We start from the raw sequence: 18,912 nt of genomic DNA on the forward strand, positions 1-18,912 counted from the left end.
AAGCTCATAAAAGTTTAGGAGGGATATTCCAGCCAAACAGCAGCCCAAAACTCAGCAGCATAAGCCAGAGGAGAGAGGGGGGCCGAACGATGGGTCTGTTTTTTCCATTTATCCCTTCAGGCTCTGTGTTCCGTCTGTCTGTTCGAGAGACACTGTCAAGATATTTAGGGAAGGCTTGGATTAGAGGGTTTAAAGGGGGAAATATTATATGAAAGCAACCCATGCCCATTGTTTCAATATTTTTGGGCTGCCTGTAAGTGAAACCAGTTGTTAGGACTTAGAGATTCCCTGTGAAGAGGGGGCAATGCCCGAAGCGTGGGGTGGGGTGGCTCCAGCATCCTTCCTTTGCAGACACCCGCTTTGCATTTGTCAAAATTAAACTGGTTCTGTTTGGAAACTCACACCTACTTGAAAGCAACGCCTTCGGACATCCAGACCCGGCATTGGAAGGAGGGTTGACAGATGCAGGTTGGGAGAGTCTTCACGTTTAGGGATGGAACCCAGGAAGACCGAGGAGTTCAGCAGGGTGGAGGACCGTGGACTGGATTGTGGGATGATTAGGTGGATAAGAAACTGGCTAAGAAAACTGCACCCAAAGAGTGATAGTCAATGGCATTTCATCACTCAGCACGCTTCCATAGAGCCTGGGTGTCCTGGCAGATAGGTTTTTGGGATTTATATGGTATTTTGGGATATTTATATGGCATTTTCCTTGTCACTTCTGCATCAATTGTGCTAATTTACCAAAGCCCAAATTACATTGACGAAAGAGTAGTACATTATTATACAAGGAAACATTTGGCACAAAAGAACAGAGAAGGCCACGGAAAGAACAAAGCCTCACTTTGAAAAACATGTGGACAAAATCGAGCAGGTTCAGTGGAGAGAGATGAGGATGATCCGGGGCCCTGAGGGCCAAATCCTGGGAGGAAAGGCTGAAGGACTTGGTAATGTTCAGCCTGGAGAAGCTGAGAGGGGATCTGATATCTTTCTTTATTTGAAAGTTTGTCACTTGGAGGAGGGCAGGGAAAGGTTCCTGTTGGCAGCAGAGGAAAGGACCTGCAGGAATGTCTTGGAGCTATGTGTGGAAGGGTACTGGCTGGATATCAGGAAAATCTTTTGTCAGAGTAAATAGATTCAAGTGGGTTGCTGTGTTGGTCTGAAGCAGCACAACAAAACAAAATCAGAGTCCGCTAGCACCTTTGAGACCAAAGAAGATTTATTCAGGGCGTGAGCTTTCGAGTGCAAGCACTCTTCCTCAGAAAGCACTTGAAAGCTCACGCCTTGAATAAATCTTGGTTGGTCTTAAAGGGGCCACTGGACTCTGATTTTGTTTTTGTCACAGTAGTTCAGCAGTAGTACAGCTTTCTAAGGAGGTGGTGAGCTCCCTCTCATTGGCAGACTTCAAGCAGTGGCTGGACAGATACTAATGCTCGATGCTTTAGACCAGGGGTAGTCAAACTGCGGCCCTCCAGATGTCCATGGACTACAATTCCCAGAAGCCCCTGCCAGCAAATGCTGGCAGGGGCTTCTGGGAATTGTAGTTCATGGACATCTGGAGTGCCGCTGTTTGACTACCCCTGCTTTAGACTGATCCTGCGTTGAGCAGGGGGTGGGACTAGATGGCCTGAATGGCCCCGTGCAAATCTATGTTTGTACGTTTCTATGGTTCTAAGAAGCCACAGAAATAGCAAGAACAAGAAACTTTAAATTAGGCCTACCATGGTGGGAGGGGGTGTGTTAAATAGTTAAATATTGGTCCCATCAGTCATGACCCCCTTCGGACTCCTCAAGGCCATTTTGGCAACCCGGAAGACTCCTCTTCTCTCCCCCCCCCATCCCATGTGTAGTTTCTCTCTCATGCAAATATTTCTCAAGAGCACTTAAACCTCTGGTTATAACGAGCTAATAAAAAAGGGCCACAACGAATGTTTATTTGATTTTGTTTTATTTTAAACATTTATAAAACTGCCTTCCTCCCAAGATTTGTTCTAAAAATACATGCTTTCCGCCCGCTCCAGGCAATTTAATTGTGGATATTTGCAAAAGCAGGCGATAGAGCTTTTGTCCGAATCTTTTCTCTCCCCGCATCTTACTGAAACCTGGAATTTTACTTTATGAGCGGGGTGGAGGGGGGGACAAGTGCGCTTTAATGTACAGCTTGACCTCTTCAGGGGTGGTCTAGATTCATAATTAGGGATGATCAGATTTCCCCTGTTCGGTTCCTTTCCTGATCCGGGATTTCTCTCTGTGCTGCCTTCCTCCATAGCTTCATTCCAGTTAAACTGGGAGAATTTTGAGAACTGATCCCGCAATCACTGTGCCCATGTGAGTGGTGTCAGGTGCTTTAGTCTGTTTGCAATTTTTATTCATTTATTTCCTTAATTTATGTCCAACTTTTCTACCCAGCAGGATCTCCTCACATTGCCTCCGAGAGCCGGCTTGGTGTAGCGGTTAAGAGAGATGGCCTGTCGTCTGGAGAACTGGACTTGATTCCCCATTTCAGCTCCACCTCTACATGCTGCCAGCTGGCTGATCTTGGGCCAGGCACCGCTCTCTCAGAGCTCTCTCATCCCCACCTACCTCACAGAGTGTCTGTTGTGGGGAGAGGAAAGGTAGCCCATATTGAGCCACTTTGAAGCCCCTGAGTATTAGAATATTTAGCAAAAACACATCCCACGTGATGGGTGTGGTGGTGGCTGACCAGACTGGCACTGAGCCCCACTCGGTCTGCCACTGCCACCTGTCTTCAGCACCTGACCCCAACCCACAGCTGCATTCAGCCCCACTTACTGTGCCACTACGCCACCTATCTTTGGTGCCCAGCCCTGGACTGCAGCTGTGCTGATTGGCTGCACACTCCACTGGCAGTCGTCTTAGGCCCTGGGCTGCAGCTGTGGTGAGGGCTCCTTACTCCACAACCACTGTGGCTGCCAGGGCTGTGGCCTCCTCTATAGCCTCAGCCGCCACAGTCTCCACCGCTGCCACAGCCTTCCACGGCTGCTGCAGCCACCGTGGCTGAAGGTACCGTGAGAAGGATTCCATGATGGCTGAAGGTACCGGGAGAAGGGTACCCTGATGGCTGAAGATACCGAGAGAAGGGCTGAAGGTCCCGAGAGAAGACTACCCTGATGGCTGAAGATACCAAGAGAAGACTACCCTGATGGCTGAAGATACCAAGAGAGAAGGGTACCCTGATGGCTGAAGATACCGAGAGAAGGGGACCCTGATGGCTGAAGATACCGAGAGAAGGGTACCCTGATGGCTGAAGATACCGAGAGAAGGGCTGAAGGTCCTGAGAGAAGACTACCCTGATGGCTGAATATACCAAGAGAAGGGTACCCTGATGGCTGAAGATACTGAGAAAAGGGTACCCTGATGGCTGAAGATACCAAGAGAAGGGTACCCTGATGGCTGAAGATACTGAGAAAAGGGTACCCTGATGGCTGAAGATACCGAGAGAAGGGTACCCTGATGGCTGAAGATACCGAGAGAAGGGTACCCTGATGGCTGAAGATACCGAGAGAAGGGCTGAAGGTCCCGAGAGAAGACTACCCTGATGGCTGAATATACCAAGAGAAGGGTACCCTGATGGCTGAAGATACCGAGAAAAGGGTACCCTGATGGCTGAAGATACCGAGAGAAGGGTACCCTGATGGCTGAATATACCAAGAGAAGGGTACCCTGATGGCTGAAGATACCGAGAGAAGGGTACCCTGATGGCTGAAGATACCGAGAGAAGGGTACCCTGATGGCTGAAGATACCGAGAGAAGGGTACCCTGATGGCTGAAGATACTGAGAGAAGGGTACCCTGATGGCTGAAGATACTGAGAGAAGGGTACCCTGATGGCTGAAGATACCGAGAGAAGGGTACCCTGATGGCTGAAGATAATGAGAGAAGGGTACCCTGATGGCTGAAGATACCGAGAGAAGGGTACCCTGATGGCTGAAGATACCGAGAAAAGGGTACCCTGATGGCTGAAGATACCGAGAGAAGGGTACCCTGATGGCTGAATATACCAAGAGAAGGGTACCCTGATGGCTGAAGATACCTGGAGAAGGGTACCCTGATGGCTGAAGATACCGAGAGAAGGGTACCCTGATGGCTGAAGATACCGAGAGAAGGGTACCCTGATGGCTGAAGATACCGAGAGAAGGGTACCCTGATGGCTGAAGATACCGAGAGAAGGGTACCCTGATGGCTGAAGATACCGAGAGAAGGGTACCCTGATGGCTGAAGATACCGAGAGAAGGGTACCCTGATGGCTGAAGATAATGAGAGAAGGGTACCCTGATGGCTGAAGATACCGAGAGAAGGGTACCCTGATGGCTGAAGATACCGAGAAAAGGGTACCCTGATGGCTGAAGATACCGAGAGAAGGGTACCCTGATGGCTGAATATACCAAGAGAAGGGTACCCTGATGGCTGAAGATACCTGGAGAAGGGTACCCTGATGGCTGAAGATACCGAGAGAAGGGAACCCTGATGGCTGAAGATACCGAGAGAAGGGCTGAAGGTCCCGAGAGAAGACTACCCTGATGGCTGAATATACCAAGAGAAGGGTACCCTGATGGCTGAAGATACCGAGAGAAGGGTACCCTGATGGCTGAAGATACCGAGAGAAGGGTACCCTGATGGCTGAAGATACCGAGAGATTTAATATTCACTGAAAAGTGGGCTGCTTCAAAAACATAATGATCAATATCTACATCATAAGTTTGCAAACAGAACAGAAACCACATTGGAAGCTGTCCCCCGGCAAATTACTAGATGGCTGCAAAATAACAGATTGGCCTACATTCTTACCACATTCTTACCACTTAGTGCCAATGTTTAAAGATGATGGTTTAGATCAGGGGTAGTCAAACTGTGGCCCTCCAGATGTCCATGGACTACAATTCCCAGGAACCCCTGCCAACGTTCGCTGGCAGGGGCTCCTGGGAATTGTAGTCCATGGACATCTGGAGGGCCGCAGTTTGACTACCCCTGGTTTAGATCTTAATGGAAAAATTAGAAAACACAAAGGACAAAATAATTCTGTCTAAAGGAGGTCTTCCTCTGTATTGCATTAATGACTCCCGAGGAGTAGCATCAGCTCAAATGTGGGCTGATTTCATCAGGGTAGCTACATCGGAGTAAGGATGATTCAAGTGTATTTGCTGATCTGGTAGAGGATGTAGGGTTGGTGCCTAGATGCAGGGTTAATTTGGGATCAAAGTCACTGCGTATCTTCAACTCTGCATAGGCATTGTGCCGACTTCTTTTGCATCTTTGCTGGTCGCGGTTGACAACAGGCCGCTTTCTCTGACACCACCTGAAGGTTGGAAACCTCTGTTAAATGGGATCTCCATGATCAGAGGCAGTCTACCTTTGAATGCCAGATTTAGGAGCCAAAGAACAGGGGCAAATTTGTCCCTTCCCGTCCCATGTGCAGGAATCTAGTTGGCCACCATTGGAAATAGGATGCTGGACTCCATGGGCTTGCTTTGGTCTAGCCCAGCAGGGCTTTGCTTGGTTGCCAGGACATGTCAAACTCCCAGTACTGTCCCAGGCACTGAAGTACTGTCCCAGTACTGTCACCATCAACGCACGCACACAGCCAAGGAAGGTACAAAAATACGTTTCCACCCGACGTAGAGATGCATTTGTTTCCGGCACGGTTTTGAATCGAGTCCAGGTCTGGGAAAAGTCACCTTTCGAGCAGTGTTGGGATGAAAGAAAGCCCTGGTTGTTTCAAAAGTTGTTGAGGATTTGGAGCTGTCCATCCCAGGGAAGGAGCCGAGCAGAGGGAGATGGGAGGGGCAAACCCAGGGGAGAAGGTAAACGGTCGAGGAGCAAAAATCTTCACATCCAACTTTCTTCTTTGTCTTGGCAGAGGGGAAGGGATTAAAGCCACCAGGAAGCAGAGATTTATCTTCGATTGGTTGGCCTGTCACTCTGGACATTTTCTTGGCAACCTGTGAGCAGCTGAAGGGAAACTTTGCCAGCCCTTCCTTTCCCCTTTCCAGATTATCAAAATTGTGAGGTAGAAGTGCCTCAGGCAGAAATCAGAGCATAAATTGGCCCAGCGCACAATGGCCAACTAGGACCAGGCTACTGCATGGAGGGTGGATCCCACAAAGGCTCGGGGCCTTGAGGGAAAAGGCAGAACATGTATTATCATGTAAGCCATACCTAGGATTCAAAAGGACCAATAATTTGCTATCTGGAAGGATCCATTAGCCTATGCATATAACTCTTCAGCATTCGTTAGGCTCCATCCATAGCTTTGAGCTTCTATTAGGTTCTACCTAAGACCTCCTGGGTTCCATTAGGATCCATCCATGTCTCCTGGGCTTCCAATGAACTCCACCCATGACCCTCCAGATTCCATCAGGCTTCACTATTGACATTCCACTCTGCCCATGACACGACAGGTACCGTCCTGGCTCCAGACAGACCCCCACCAAATGCTGTTCTGGCTCCTCCACAGTTTAATTCAAGGTGTATACTTCTGGGTCTGAGGAACTGTGTGTGCCCATGAAAACATACACCTTGAATAAGACTTGTTGAGTGCCACTGGACTCTAACTTTGCTCTGCTGCTTCAGACCAGCACGTTTACCCACCTCAATCTGGGCAGAGTCTGCACTTACTTTGTTTATTCCATTGTCAATCCTGTTGAATTCAGATCGATTTGAACTTGGGTCTTCCTCTCCCCCCCCCAATTGAAACAGGAAAGTGTTCTGCACGTGGTTAAGGTAGTTCAGAAGGGGGAGGGAGCCAAGCCTCTTTCTTTCTGTTCTTGAAGAGGGGAGAGGAGCCAAGCAGGGAGCTTCTTTCTTTTCTTGGAGGGGGGGGGGGGAGATAGGATCGAAAAAGGCAGAGGAAGGGGAAAAAATCCAAGACTGACAGAATTTGAGAGAAATTAGGGGCTTCTCCTTTAAGGCAAGCTTGTCACATGACCAGCTTTGGCCAATCAGGGGTTCTCTACCATGCAGCAAAGCCCAGATTCAAAACATCCTGATTTCTCAATCCGGATTTTATAAATATTGAGCATTAAAAGCACTCTAAGATATCACACAATAAAGGTAGTGTCACTCCAGATCAATCCTTCTTGCTGCAGAAGGAAAATTTAAATCGCCCCAAATCAAAACAGAAATCGCATTCTGTGTAGAGGGCAGGGACTGAATCGACCTGGGATTGGAATAAAAACTCCGTGCAGTTTACACCCTGGACCTGGGGATCCTTTGGTTTTACAGTTTGTCTTCAGGCAACAGAGATCTCAGGAGATCCCCAGCTGCTACCTGGAGGTTGGCCGCCCTACATCAGGCCAGCCCTCCAAAGTAGCTGTCTCTCTGAGGGGAACTGACCTACGTTACTTTTTGAGCAGCAAGTGAATAATAAGCTGCTCAAAAGGCTTTCTTTGAAATCTGTTGAGATCCCAAAATGGTCCCATACCTTGATGCAGCTGATCTGGCCACCTCGATGCAAGCCACTGTGACATCGAGACTAGACTACTGTAATACCCTGCACCTTGGTCTCCCCTCAAAACCAATTCAGAAATTCCAGCTGGTGCAGAACGCTGCAGCTTGGCTGTTATCGGGAGCTAGAGGGAACATGCATGTTACCCCCATTCTACAGTCCTTTCACGGACTGTCCATGAATCTAAATTAAAAGTCCTTCATGGCTTCAGCCCATCCTTGAGAGAGTGTCTCTTCCTCTGTGCTCTGCCATGACGGCTTTGTTCATCCATGCAGGGCCTCCTACAGTCACTAGACTGCCAATGGGCAAAATAAAGATGCCAGCCTCCAGGTGGGACCTGGAGATCCCCTGGAATTATGGCTCATCTCCAGTCTAAAGAGACCAGTTCCCCTGGAGAAAATGGCTGCTTTGGAGGGGGGACTCCCTAGCATCATATCCCACTGAAGTCCCACCTGCCACAAATCCCCCCACACTCCTGGCTCTACCCCAAAGGCTCCAGGGGTTCCCCAACCCAGAACAGACAACCCTATTGCCCACCTCCAGTAAACACTTTCAGGCTATGGTCCCGCTAGGCTTACAGCTGGTTGATAGAAACAATCCAAAGTGTGCTGTCTTCCATAACCCTTCACACCACATGGCACACACATAAAAAAGGAGAGAGTAACTAGCCCTCCAGATTTACTCCCTGCCCTTTCCCCACACTGATCTAAAGAGCAGAAAAGGAGATGGAAGACAGACTTTTCCACAGCTCTCTCGATTGCATCACCGAGAGGTGATTCTTTCTGGTCACTGGAGACCAGAGAAATGGCTCTTGAATTCACAGTCCTGCAAAACACTCTTGCGGCAACTGCATCTGCACCAGCATTGCAAATCTCCAGCTGAGGCCAGGTTATCTCTGGGAGTTACAACGGATCTCTAAACTAGCCATTCTCAATGGGGGCCGTATGGCCTTCTGGGGGCCGCGGCACATTTGAAGGGGGGCACAAACTGAAAAATATGTGAGAAGGGGAGCCCAGCGTATTTATTGGGGGGGGGCTGGTAACTGAACCCATGAAATACCCTTTTTGTCATTAATTTTGGAGTCATTTAAATCTTCTATCCCTTCCCAAACATGGCACAATTATTTTTCTACACTTTTTGCTCCCTCCCCAATCCAAAATAATCATCTCAGCTTACCCTCTGCTGATTCTCTTCCTAGCTGGCCACCTGTCAGTCTGGGTGAAATTGAAACCCTTATCCAAGAACTAAAACTAGGCAAATCTCCAGGGCCTGATGGTCTACCAGCTGAACTATTTAAACTAAACTCTAACTGGTGGAAACAACTCCTGGCTGTCCTTTTTACAGCTATCGACCAATCGGGAATATTCCCTGAATCCTGGCTCAACTCAATCATTGTGCCTATCTATAAAAAAGGTGGTGCCAGCTCTCCAGAAAACTACCGTCCTATTAGCCTTCTATCCATCGCCAGCAAAATGTATGCCAAACATCTAGAACTTAAACTCCTAGATTGGGTGACTTCAAATGACCTAATAGGTCCTGAACAAATTGGCTTCACTAAAAACTGTTCCACTATAGACCACTGCTTAACCCTCTACTCTCTTGCAGACAAATATCTTCATACAGGTAGGAGGAAACTCTATGTAGCTTTTATTGACCTCAAGGGTGCATTCGATTCTATCTCCAGTTGTTTACTATGGAGAAAATTGCAAGATCTTAATATTGATTCGCGCCCATTACTACTTCTAATGAACCTCCATTCCAACAATACCTGTCAGGTTAAATTTACTGAAAAGGGTCATTTAACAAATCAAATCCCCATCCTGAGAGGAGTCAAACAAGGCTGCGTCCTTGCTCCTCACTCATTCAACCTCTTTTTACATGATCTTCCAAAAACCCTAAGACTCACAAATGGTCATCCACCCAAACTAGATAAATTGCCAATCCCACTTCTTCTATATGCTGATGACACTGTCTTGCTTTCCCATTCCAGAATTGGTCTGATTAGATACTTGAATGCTTTCCATAAATATTGCCAACTCAATGACCTATCGATAAACTTAAAAAAAACCAAAGTGATGGTCTTTGCACAGAAGTGGTCTCCCTCAAACTGGTGCATTGGTGGTCATAAAATCGAGCAGGTCAAATGTTTCAAATACTTAGGAATCACCTTCCAACATAATTTGCATTGGACCAAACATAGAAATAGGATTACTTTGCAGGCTAACTGTTCCATTACCCATCTAAACCGGTTTTTCTTTCTTAAAGGCAATCAGTTTGTCCCAGCTGTCTGTCGTGTGTTTGACTCTAAAATTATCCCCCAAATTTTATATGGCATCCCTCTGTGGATCTCAGGTTTTAACAAAAACATGGAGAGGTTACAGTCTGCCTTTTTCCGGCAGATTTTGAAAACTCCAAATTGCATCCCTTACTCCTCTTTATGTCTTGAAACTGGACATAATCTTCTTGAAACTAAGGCCTGGATTTTCACCTTTAAATATTGGCTAAAACTGCATTTTAGGGTTCGATCAGATAGCCTATTGGCCTGTTTACTGAGAGACTCTTTTAAATTTAAATGGTTCTCTACCATCCTGACTACATTCCAACAAATTGGCATTGACTACGATTACATCCTAACTCTGAATGAACCTTCCATTATGTGCCAAATCATACAAAGGCTACTTGATCACGAATTCCAAAAAATCCATCCCACTGTTCCAGCAATTTGCTCTCCCCGTGCGCTTGGTCTCCAAGTGAAGCACGGGATAATGCCGGCTTATTTCCATAACTTGGCAAATCCCCTCCATCGCAGAGCGTTTTCGCTTGCTCGGCTTAACGCCTTTCCATCCAAAGTATTACAAGGGAGATTTGCCAAGATCCCCTTCGAAAATAGACTATGCACCTGTGAATCAAGTTCTCCTGACACCATCCAACATATCATACTGGATTGCCCCTTGTTCACTCAACAGAGAAGGCATATCATACCTCTTATACCAAAATGGAGAAACCATTCAAGAGACTTGGTTTGCCAATTTTTACTGAGTGATAAGGATGCCGACGTCACTTTTATTATGGCTAAATTTCTGTCCTCAGTTTTTAAACTTAAACTGTCCGATGTATCTTGACTATCTTTGTATAGCCTCCTAATCTGCTTTATGCCAATAAAGGTATTGTATTGTAATTTTGGAGTCATTAATTGATAGAAAGAACAACCTTTGTCAAAGGAAAGAAAAAGAAATCATGTAACCTGTTTCTTTGTGTGTGCTTGAATTAAAGTATTCAAGGGGGAAAACACACATGCTTCTTTTGGGGTCAAGAGTAATCTGGAATAAATTTCCAACCTTTTCTGCATTGGTGCTGCCATGCCGGGCTGCCACCTTGTATTTCTGCCAGGGCAGACCCCGGTGGCACCCATGGCAAGGAAGGGAATGCTGAGGGGCAATGGGGGAGCCTGAGTTGGGCCAATCCCGGGCCAGTGCCAGTGTTGTCTGGAAGCGGGCATTAGCCCTGCAACCAGTTGAGTGCCGAATTCCCCGGGCAGAAAAGGTAAGAGGGAAACAGCCCAAAGGAATTTTTATTGCCTTTTCCTTAAAATATTAGGCTGTCTGTGGATTCAACAAGGTAGTTTCCCTGATAAAACCCAAACGCCGAATTGAGATCGCGACAAGAGGTTACCTCCGACTGCCATTGTCCGATTTGGAGCCAGAGACTATGAAATTTGCTGAAAGGCACCAAGCTCGAGGATCACACGAGGCTGGATAGATGCTTAAACCTTAATTGCATACAGTCTTTAAAAATGTTTTCCCCGTATGTTTGAACGTTCAAGTTTTCTGTCTATCTGCGGGCGCTGTGTTGTGTCCTTGTTTGACAGGAGCCCCTGGAACCTGAGAGGGGCTCCTGAAAGGGCCGTGGCCAAAAAAGGCTTGGGAATGGTTGCTCTAAATGACAGAGACAGTTTCCCTTGGAGAAAATGGCAGATATGGAAGGTGGACCCTATGGCAGTCTACCCGGCCCCCTCCCCAAACCCCAGCCCTTCCTAGGCTCCCTACCCTTAATATCTTCAAGGATTTCCCAGCTCTAATCTGACCTCCCAGCAGCACAAGGGACTATTTGGTCCATGAACGCTGACTCCAGGCTGAACTGTGTCGCATTTGTGGTTTGCGTGCGACTTCCCAAGTGTTCCCCCTTAGCCGGCACGGGTGTTTTTGTGCAGGTTTATAATAAAAAGCCTTCCTTTTATGGCTTTTGCCACGGAGAAGGGAAAAATAGAAGGGAGAGAGCAATTCTTGTAAAATTCCTTTTCCTTTTAGGATTTTCAAATGCTCTGGAAAGGGGGAGCATGGTTTGAAAAGCCTTCAGGCTCCGGTTGTGACTTCGTGAGCTGTTTTGCTTCCATAAATAACAAATCATTTCATTGCCCCACTGAAATGTATGGGGAGCTTTTTCCTTCCAGGGTTTCCTTGGGGTGGTCCCTGGGTTTACATACATGGCTCAAAAGGAAAACAAAGAACTGTTAAGACTTGGCTACCTTCTGCAACAAAAGGAGACCAACCAATTGAAAAGGATGCCAAATTCTGAAAACTGTGGCGTTCAGTGTTATTTAACTTCTTCCTATATATCTCACTTTTCTCCAAAATGGGGACCAACCATGGCTTGCACTGTTCTCCTTTTCTCCATTTTCCCCTTACAACAAACTTGTGAGGTAGGTTAGGCTGAGACTGGTAAACAGCCCAAGGTCACCCAGCAAACCCCCAGGACCAGATAAGGATTTGAACCTGGGTCTCTCAGATCCTAGTCCAGCAATCTAATCCCTGCACTACACTGGCTCAGTTTGGATAACTATCATTTCACACACACACACACACACACACACACACACACACACTCAACCACACCCTTCCTTCATGGAGATGAGGATTCTCCATTCACTGTTGTATGCTCACAACCACCCTGTGAGGTAGGCGACCCTCAGGGAGAATGACCTATTCCAGTCACCCAGTGTGCCTTCTGGCAAAATGGACATTATCCCTCTTGTGATTTTGTTTTCTTCCTTGTGAGAAATGGGCCTGTGAGCCTTGATTTTTTTCACCAATTTCTCTTTCCAGTGTCAGATTTTCCCTATAAAAATAAATACATCTCGTTCTTTTGGACCAATTATCAGTTGCCTGGTCACTGAAAGGGGAGGGAGGCAATTGATACTAATCCCTCCCTTCCAATGCAGGTCCCCCTAGTTTCCCTCACATTCCTCACAGGTTGTATGATGCACTTTTAACTAACTTCAGAAGTAGATTTTACTGTTTCACACAGGAAAATCCAGCTACAAAAGCACATTGAAAGTACATTATCTAATGGGTGTGGAATGGGGCCTTACGGATCCTGGGAGCAGCATTTTGTGGAGATCCTGCACAGGATCCACTGATAAAAATCTCATCTGTCAGTGGAATTAGCCCTGGATCCAACCCACTAAATAAAAGGCATAAAATGGAAGAAAAGAAACACCAGTGGACTAAATAACTAACAGACAATTGGCCTGATTGGCTTGTCTCCAGCTATACAGAACTCCAAGAATTCTGGGAGAACTTTAGACAGTTTTTTAAAGCATTCCCTAGATGGGCTGAGAATAGGGTTGCCAGCTGCCAGGTGGTGTCTGGGGACCTCCCAAAATTACAGCTGATCTCTGAAGATCTATTCCCCCTGCAGAAAATGGCCACTTGAGTCCACCCTTCCACTATAGCATTCTGCCCTAGCATTATGTAGGATTGGAAGCCACCATGTTCACTCCTGAAATTATTTGGTGGCACATGACCCAATGCTGGTCACTCCCCCATGCTACGAAAATCCTTGCAGTTCAGTCCCTTGGATGGAAGGGGAAATCTGGGGGCCATTCCGCACAGATTCTTTGTCGCAGGAGTGTGGCACATTGAAATCGCTACAAAAATGCAGTTATGCACAACGTCGTTGACAATCTGCCACACTCCTGAAACCAATCCTCAAAAAACCAATCCGCTTTATTGTAGCGCTTTCAGGGAAATCCCAAAACATGGATTCACCCTCCGGAAAGCGCTACACTCTTGCAACCAATCTGCAACACTAGCGGGAAAGTTCTGTGCGTTACCATTGTTGCGGTTTCTGCAAAGTCCCTCCCCCTGGCTCTCTCCTCTGATCTTCCGGTGAAGCGATCGCCATTTTTTTCTCTCGGAGCGAGTGGAGATCAACGCACCGGCGAGCCTTCGTTTACCCAGTGAGGCTTCCCCGGCTGCAGTCCCTCCCCAGAGCTGTTTTAAGTCACCAAGCACCAAGCACCACACAGCCCCGTTTGCTGGTTTATTTCCCCTTTATTTTTCCTTTTATATTTGGCCGAAAATCGCACCCATGCGGGGGGGGGGTATTTTTTATCACTCGGGGGGAGTCTGCTAGCTAGATTGGTCTCTCCGTTGCAACGGATCAACGCAGATCCGTTGCAACGTGTGTGTGGTTTTTTTTAACCTGCCTTAAAGGGAAAGGGGCTTTTCGGGAGCATGATAACGGCCACCCATTGGCTGCTCGTTTGATTGATGGCCAGGGGTGGGACAAAGCTTGGCAATATCGCTTCCTGCTTAGCAATTTTTGCCGAGACGGGAAACCTGTGGGAAACGATAGAAACGCAACTAGATTCCATTACAAAGGCAGGTATGCATAACGATGAATTCCACTATTTAAAATGGCGTTTTTTCATTCCGCAACCAATTTGCAACATAGATCCTGGTGCGGAAGGGCCCTGGGTGTAAACTGCACGGAGCTTTTATTCCAATCCCAGGTCGATTCAGTCCCTGCCCTCTACACAGAATGCGATTTCCATTTGGATTTTGGGCGATTTAAATTTTCCTTCTGCAGCAAGAAGGATTGATCCGGAGTGACCCTACCTTTATTGTGCAATATCTTGGAGTGCTTTTAATGCTCAATATATTTTAAAATCTGGATTGGGAAACCAAACTCCGTGGTAGAGAACCTCTGAAAGGCCACACCTGGCCATGTGACACGCTGCCTTAAAGGAGAAGCCCCTAACTTCTCTCAACTTCTGGTGGTGGATTTTTCTTCCTTCCTCTGCCTTTTTCGATCTTCTCCCCCACCCCCTCCAAGAAAAGAAAGAGGCTTGCCCCCCCCCCAATTGAACTACCCTAACCATGAGCAGAAGACTTTCCTGTTTCAATGGGAGGGGAGGAGGAAGACCCGAGTTCAAAGCGATCTGAATTCAACAGGATTGACAATGGAATAAAGAAAGTAAGTGCAGACTCTGCCCAGGAGACAGACAGGGAACTAGAAGAAGAAGAGTTGGTTCTTATATGCCACTTTTCTCTACCAGAAGACATCTCAAAGTGGCTTAGAATTTCCTTCCCATTCCTTCCTCACAACAGACATCCTGTGAGGGAGGGGAGGCTGATATTACTGCTGGGTCAGAACAGCTTTGTCAGGGCTGTGACTGGCCCAAGGTCACCCAGCTTAATGCATGTGGAGAAGCGGGGAATCAAACCCAGCTCGCCAGATTAGAAGTCAGCGCTCCTAACCACTACACCAAGAATGAGGGAGTTGTGGGGGAGCTAAGGGAGGGGGGATAATGGCACGTTTCGTGGGAAGTTATTAGCTCTTTCTGCATGTGGGCACACAAACCACAACTTCTGAACCATGTTCACTGGCAGTCTTCAAGCAAAGGTTGGATACACACTTTTCTTGGATGCTTTAGGATGCTTAGGGCTGATCCTGCATTGAGCAGGGGGTTGGACTACATGGCCTGTATGGCCCCTTCCAACTCTATGATTCTATGATTCTGTGATTCTCTTTACATTTCTAAAAAACTCCCACCTGTGCCTCCACCTTCACCTGCCAAAAATATTGGTGAGGTGGCCCCGAGAGGTGGCAAAAGGTTGGAAAGGAGAAATCTGAGGGTATGTTTTTGAATTACCTTCAACTTGGAAACAAAGAAAGAACAAAACCAGTACAAAACCACTCTCAGAAAATAAAAAGAAACAGCAACCAGATAGCAAACTGGGCACTGAGGGGAGGAAAATCAATGCAGAAAGGCAAAGAAATCCTGATGGCTGTGCAAAGGAAAAGGCAGAATGACGAAGAAAACCTGAGTGGCTTTCATGGTGAAAGTGGGGGAGAACAGCCATGCAGAATAGGCCAGAGACTGGAAACAACCACTGAGGAAGGTTAAAGAAGAAACCTGCAAGACAGAAGACTACAGGCCTCAGTTTGCAAGACTTGAGCAAGGCTGTTAGCAATAGGACTTTTGGGAAGGTCATTCATTTATAGGGTCGGAAGGGACGTCACAACACACACATTTTCTCAGTGAATGGACTCTGCGAGCACAACTCCTGTCGTGTGTAGGTCCACAAACATTTTATGATGTCACAAAAGGGATCCTTATACTCTAAAAGGCTGGAAACCCCTGCTAGAATGATGATGGGAAATCCAGCTGGGATTGGGGCTGGGGTAAGATCCAAACAGTACACATAATTATCCTTATTATTAACAGCTCCCTTCTGATGCACTTCCACCGAAGCTGAAAGCAAATCCAGAGAAATCCGCTCTGCTTCCAGATGGTTCTCTTTTCCCGGCAAGAATCTCCACGAAAACATTTGCAGGCACAATCCTTCACCAACCCGTCTCTTCCCCCTCCAAAAAAGAAAGCCCCTTGATTAGTTTTTTCCTCACCTTGTTTTCTTTGGCAATCCGAATTTTCGCAGAATGAAAAGACACAGAGACACCTCAAATACCCTCCAGAACACGGCCGGCACCCAAAATCCCAGGAGTTGTCAGAGATGCGCATCCTGGATTGGGGCAGGCCTGGGGTGGGTGGTGGTGGTGGTGGGGAACCACAGTTATGCGAGTGGATTGCTGGCATGCCAGACAGGAAAGGCCACCAAGGGGAACTTGCCTATGACGGGCGAACCACGAGATTTCACATGTGCTGGAAATTACAGCTGGCTTGACATCTTTGACGGATCAGTGTTCAAAAAAGCAAAGCAGCTCTCAATGATATCAGGAGCGATTAAAGGACAGCGTTCATTTTTACCCTGTCCATGTGTTCTTGTCCTATTGCATTTTGACCCCTGGCCATCCTGCCCAGGCACTGATGATGATCGTCTCCTCCTCTACTTCATTCTCACAACAACCCTATGAGGTAGTACGAGCCGAGCAGGAAAACACTCGGCTGAGGGTGGGAAAAGGTACCTCCATGGCAAAAGCCGCGGAGCATGAGATGGAAGCGGGCAGAAAGGACAGCAACATGTCTGAACCCTTAGAGATGTCAACCCCCAGGTGGGGCCTGGAGATGTTCTGCTTGTACAGTGGCTCCATTTCCATGTAGAAAATGGCATTTGGAAAGTGGAGTCTGTGGTTTTTGAATCCTCCCCCCATAGGGATGCAAGTGGGGCCTGGGGATCCCCCGGGATTATAGCTCATCTCCAGACAGCAGAGCTCAGTTATCCTGGACAAAAAGGATGCCAATGGCCAGGAAAAATCTGGAAAGCCTTCTTCCCCAAACCCTGACATTTCAGTCTCCTGCAAATAGGTAGCACCCCCCCCCCACTTCCGTATTCTGTATTATCTTTTTCTTTTCTGAATAAATACAAATTTATATTTTTAAAAAAGATACCTTACCTGATCTTATGGAATGGTCAAACAATGGTAAAACTTAAATATTTGATGCACAACAGGTCAATACTAGACTAGAAGAAGAAGAGGAGGAAGAAAAGTTTTATACCCCACTTTTCACTACCCGAAGGAGGCTCAAAGCGGCTTCCAGTCGCCTTCCCTGTCCTCTCCTCACAACAAACACCCTGTGAGGTGGGTGACGCTGAGAGAGCCCTGATATTCTGGCTCGGTCAGAACAGCTTTATCAGTGCTGTGACTAGCCCAAGGTCACCCAGCTGGCTGCATGTGGGGGAGGAGCAGGAATCAAACCTGGGTCGCCAGATTAGAAGTCCACGCTCCTAACTACTACACCAAACTGGCTCAGATCCAAGCACGTCAGGTCTAAGAAGACGTAAGACAAAAGATTGTACAATGCATATGATGATTTTTCAATAATGGGTCATGGGCCTTATGCGTGAATTGAACCTTAAAGAAATGTTTTAAAGTCATGCACAATAAATGTTTAGAAGTAGATGGAGCTGAGAGAGCTCTGACAGAAATGATCTGTGAGAACAGCTCTAACAGGAATGGTGAAACTTACATATTTGATGCACAACAGGTCAATACTGGACTTTGGAAGAAAAAGAAAAGGAAGATGAGTTGGGGTTTATACCCCGCTTTTCACTACCCCAAAGAGTCTCAAAGCGGCTTACAATCACCTTCCTTTCGTCTCCCCACAACAGACACCCTGTAAAGTAGGCGGAGCTGAGAGAGCTCTGATGGAAATGCTCTGTGATAACAGCTCTAACTGGAATGTGAATAGCCCAAAGACACCCAGTTAGCTGCATGTTGAGGAGTGGGGAATCAAACCCAGCTCCCCAGATTAGAACCCGCCGCGCTTAACCACTACACTACTGCCTGAGCCCCTGCTCCACTTGCTTTCCCGCCGGTGCTCCTGACTTCCCCCCCGCCCACTGGGGGGGGCACTGCCAACAGCAGCTGCGCAGTGCCACATCGAGGGGGAGACCCATCTATGGCGGCCCTGGAGAACACCAAAGGTGAGCCGGTGGCAGAGTGGCAGGGCAGCCCCCGAGGCAGCAGCCGGGGAGGAGGACAAGGAGGAGCCCGGTACTGACTGATCCACGGACTGGTCCCAGTCTCCGGACCAGGGGTTGGGGACAGCTGTTCTATATGGCACCCTTTTAAATACTTGAAGATGGTTATCAGATCCCCTCTCAGTCGTCTCCTCTGCAGGCTAAACAGACCAAGCTCCCCCAACCTTTCCTCCTACGTCTGGGTCTCCAAACCCCTCACCAGCCCAAAATCCCATTTGCCTTTTTAGCCACTGAGTCACACTGCTGACTCATGTTCACTGTGTGGTCTACTATGACTCCTAGATCCTTTTCGCACATGCTACTGCCAAGAAAAGTCAGGAACTTCTTCCAGAGGTTTAGATGGAATTTCTTTTGCATTAATTTCATCCCATTGGTTCTGGTCCGTCCCTCCGGGGCAAGAAAGAACAACTCTGCTCCATCCTCTATATTAGCGATCTCCAACCTGCGGGCCGCGGACCACATGTGGTCCTTCGACTAATTGGAGGTGGGCCCTGAAGGACGCCCTCTCCCCCCCCCCCGGCCCTTTACAACACACTTCGGGTGTCCTTGTCTCCCATCACTCCCAGATGGACTATCTTGTTGCAGAGAAACAAGCTCAGGGTTCCCATTGATTTGTCATTGTCGAGTTAAAATTTTGATGAAAATAAAATGTTCCTTATGTTCATTGTTGTGGCGTGTCTGTATCTTATTTTGAAGGGATGTTTAAACATTACCATAGCGA

At 47.4% G+C, this 18,912-nt stretch overlaps 1 protein-coding gene across 2 annotated transcripts in view; it reads right to left on the reverse strand.

Moving 5' to 3' along the window:
* NRTN (neurturin) overlaps positions 1 to 18,912 on the reverse strand; it is a 107,218-nt gene that overhangs the window by 40,236 nt on the left and 48,070 nt on the right. The window contains exon 1 of one of the 2 annotated variants that reach the window (XM_077331692.1): positions 16,156 to 16,288. The exons of the other annotated variant lie outside the window; for it this stretch is intronic. The gene's annotated coding sequence lies outside the window, so the exon portion shown is untranslated. Of the gene's footprint in view, positions 1 to 16,155; positions 16,289 to 18,912 lie in introns of those variants that run through there. 2 annotated transcript variants of the gene reach the window in all.

Source organism: Paroedura picta, chromosome 4, assembly GCF_049243985.1.
Source record: "Paroedura picta isolate Pp20150507F chromosome 4, Ppicta_v3.0, whole genome shotgun sequence".
Classification (NCBI taxonomy): domain Eukaryota; kingdom Metazoa; phylum Chordata; class Lepidosauria; order Squamata; family Gekkonidae; genus Paroedura; species Paroedura picta.